The 4333-nt window shown below is 37.8% G+C and overlaps 1 protein-coding gene across 4 annotated transcripts in view; it reads left to right on the top strand.

Moving 5' to 3' along the window:
• The window catches only part of LOC106884218 (neuronal acetylcholine receptor subunit alpha-10), a 1143354-nt gene that overhangs the window by 317872 nt on the left and 821149 nt on the right, over positions 1 to 4333 (top strand). Inside the window, exon 1 of one of the 4 annotated variants that reach the window (XM_052966102.1) lies at positions 2521 to 2540. The exons of the other annotated variants lie outside the window; for them this stretch is intronic. The gene's annotated coding sequence lies outside the window, so the exon portion shown is untranslated. Of the gene's footprint in view, positions 1 to 2520; positions 2541 to 4333 lie in introns of those variants that run through there. 4 annotated transcript variants of the gene reach the window in all.

The raw sequence follows: 4333 nt of genomic DNA, 5'->3' as shown, positions 1-4333 counted from the left end.
TATATATATATATATGTATGTGTGTGTGTGTGTGTGTGTGTGTGTGTGTGTGTGTGTGTAGTGAGAGAGAGAGAGAGAGAGAGAGATAGAGAGAGGAGTAGATAAATAGATAGATGATGCATAAACACACGTACATTTGTACATATACACACACATACATATATACGTGGATATGTGTAACTGGTTGCGAACAGATAAATTCATATGTGCATACACAGATATATATATATGTAATGATAATAATAATAATAATAATAATATATACATGACACAAAATGCATGGGATTTACATTTAGATGACATCATACAAGTCACAACGGTCAGTTTCCACAAAATAATTTTTTATTGAGTCCCTTTACGGAGCATCGTTCCTTACCAAATCAACCTGAACCTGATAAAAACGATCGTCGTCACCTTTATTTCATTCACTACTGTTTCCTGCACATCTAATGAAGCATCTTCAATAAATTTATGAACATAGACACATAAATGTGTGAGTACACACACACACATACATGTTATAATTCGTTTTTTTTATGGCTAAACTTGAAGCATGTACACTATAAATAGTGCTTTCTACTTTAGGGTCATGGTCTGAAATTTGGAGCAAGTGTCTAGGTCGATTACGTCAACCACTCTCACCCCCACTTCTGAACTTGCAGTTATTTCAGCGATCCCGAAAAAGATGAAAGGCAAAATCGATCTCGGCGGAATTTGAACTCAGAACGGAGAGTCGGGCGAAATACCGCTAATCCTATTGCCCGGCGTGCTAAAGATTCTGCCAGCTCACCGCCTTTTAGGATCACTATAAATTATAGCGCATAAAGACCGGTTTCAAATATCGTGGATATCAGCGATGGTTGCACATAAGATTCGAACCTACAGTTTCTGAGCGTATTCTTCTGTATTGTATACACGTAGGGAAACCCGTTCTGATCGACACACTGCCTCTCTTGTACATATTCGCATGACAATGACAGAATTGCTTGTAGCATAATCCATCTACGGCCGAACCACCGAAGCTTTTGTCAGTCACCGACTCTCCACATTAGACGGTTTTTAAAATTGTAGGCCTTAGGTCTACAATTTTTGTGAAGTACCTAATCGATTATATAAACCCCAGTACTCAAGATGTACAGCAAAGTCGGCCTCGTGACATTTGAACTCAGAACATATGGCCAGAACAATACTGCTAATCGTTTTCTTTGGCGCTGTAACGATTTGACCAGCTCACCACCCTGACCACACTCTTATTCTTTGAATTTAAATATCCATCAGATGTTTATTGCTGGGCCAAGTTATGACTCACAAATGCAGCAATAAAATACTACCTCTTTATTTGGTGGTAGATGCATACTGAAAGAAAATCTAAATATGGAACGGATACAATGCTACTTTCACACACAAGGTAGCGCCTTCTGATACTAATGTTCTATCTATCTAATGTTCTTCTATCTATCTATTTCTCTGTTATCTCAAGTCTTTCTCTCTATCAATCTATTCATACACACACAGTGACACTCACACACATACACACACATGCACGCGCGCACACACACACACGCACAAACGCACGCGCGCACGTACAAAGGACGGCGATTTGCCATCATCTTCAGCAGGTGAGACAAAGTATCTAGCGTTATATCAGTCGCTTTAGTTTCTGAGTTCAAATCGCACAAAGTTTAACTGTGCTTTTTCTATTTTCAAGTTCGATAAATTACAATGCAAGATAAGTAGTGCTAGAAATATAATCGAACGGTCGTTTCACTTCAAAATTGTTGAATTTGAAACCAGTTTGTAGTTCTGGGAAATGTGAGCTTGGTCTTGGTCATAAAGCTAGCCTAATGAGTTCTACGGTAGAAGATAAACGATAAACATATAGATACTGGGTGTTCGGGTTAGATATTACAATTTTCATAAAATAAAGAAGTAAACACAATATTCCATCTAAAATTAAATCTGTTTTCAATCATCAAAATAACGTCAACGATTTTCATGCTGGGAGGAAATGGTTTACTCAACGCTGCCGCCTTCAGCTTCCTTTACAGCCACAAGACAGCTCCGGAATGTGGTGCATGCGTTCCTCAGTGTGCCGCCTGGACGATCTCCAAACACTATTTTCATCTTGCTCACCAATTAGGTCTTAGCGCTGAAAGGAGAATGTATGTTGTCTTCCTCAACCGCATCTCACAGATAGTAATCCATGGGGTTACAATCGGAGAAATAAAGGGTCTAGAAATTGGAGCTATTGTGGTCGTAGAAATTCTCTAGCAACCACTTCTGACAGCTTGAGGAGGTATGGCTACTTTATCATATGCATCTGAACTGAGCCTAAAGCCTTGTTTATCAATAGTTAGGTGAATTCCGGAGTGCGATCGTAGTCAGAAACCTTGATGTATCCATCCACGTTAACTACAGCTCCGTAGTCACCGCTGTAGCTGTCCATGTCATATCCGACAACTTTTACTGTGTTTAGAGAGCATTGAGCAAATGTCATGATATCGGCATTTTGATACCCGGCGCGAGTAATCGTTATACAGGTAAGAATTTTCTAGTATTCATATGGCTTGCAGTCCTCTATATCAGCTGCCTTTTTCTCAACTATAGCTTTAATATATATGATCTGCAACGCCGTTCACTGTTAACGAATATATCAAGATAATCTTCACAAAAAGGGACAAACAATGGGCAAGTTTAGCCTGAAAACACCCCGTATATAGGTTTATATATACATATGTGTGTGTGTGTGAGTGTGAGTGAGTGTGCATGTGTCAGCTTGCGTGCATGTGTGTTTGCGTGTGCAGATGTGCGTATGTGTGCGCGTGTCTGTCCCGTAGAAAATATTGCCTGGCTCATGTCTCCTGCCTCACTTTATATCTTATACAGACGCACGGAGAGAGAGAGAGAGAGAGAGAAAAAAGAGGGACAGAGAGAGAGAGAGAGAGAGAGAGAGAGAGAGAGAGAGAGGGTAGAGAGAGAATAAAAGAGAGATGGAGAAAGAAATATCATAGAATGTGAAGAATAAGTGTAATATAATATCCAATAAACACACATTTTTATGAATACTTTTGAGAGAATTATCTTCGATGGGGGACCGTGTGGTTGTGCTGATAAATTTTTAAAGATAACATATTGATTGCAAATATACATATGAGAATTTTAATTCATTAAATGTTATTTTAAGTCAATAAATATGCTTTTTGTTCTCATTTAACAATTATTATTCATTACGTCATATTCTATAAACACAAATAAAAAAGAAGACCAGAATTTAATTATGACTATTGTATGTTTGCATTATTCTTTAATATTTCCCATAGTGCAGAAAGCATAGCCAGAAAATTATCTGTCATATGGCGGCTTGCGGTTTAGTATATACGTACAGGCATACCTGCATAAAAAAGAACACACACGCACACACACACACACACGCACACACACACACATACACACACACACACACACACACACACACACACACATATATATATATATATATATATACGCGTATAAAATGCATACCTACACACAAACACGCACATACGAACGCGCTCAAACACAGGCACACACGTAAGCGCATATATATATATATATATATATATATATATATATATATAGGTGGACACATATACATACGTATATATATATATATAACACGTTAAAATAAGTACCCTGGACATTTCTTTTTCAAGTCTTCGAACTCATAATGTTGGTTATCCAGTTTCTCTGTCGTATAATAAATTGCCTGAGTTCAAAGCATGCCCCCTTCGAAGGTATGTCAGTCCGTCGCAGTGTTAGTGTTGAGTAGATTGCGTACAGGTTAAATTGAAGTGTCATGGTGAAAAATATAAGGTATCCCTGGTCTGAGATTCGAAACCATATATTTGCAATCCTGAGTGCAACACACACACATACACACGCACTTACACACACGCACACACACACGCACACACACATAAACGCACACAAACCACGCTCACACAAACAGGCGCACACATACACACACACACACACACACACACACACACACACACACAGGCATAGGTATGTGTACATTTTTATATATGTAGGTATGCTGTATATCTGTGTATAAGTGCGCGTGTTTATCATGTGTGTGTAACGTATTCAACGACCGAAATGTAGATACATACACGCATACATACATACATACATACATACATACATACATACACACACACACACACACACACACACACACACATATATATATATATATACATGCATATGCATATACGTATACATATACATATATATGTATATACATATACATATATATTTATATATATGTGTTATATATATATATAAATATATA

The sequence above is a fragment of the Octopus bimaculoides genome, chromosome 3, assembly GCF_001194135.2.
Source record: "Octopus bimaculoides isolate UCB-OBI-ISO-001 chromosome 3, ASM119413v2, whole genome shotgun sequence".
NCBI classification, from domain to species: Eukaryota; Metazoa; Mollusca; class Cephalopoda; order Octopoda; family Octopodidae; genus Octopus; species Octopus bimaculoides.
This window is presented reverse-complemented; position numbering and strand designations above follow the sequence as displayed.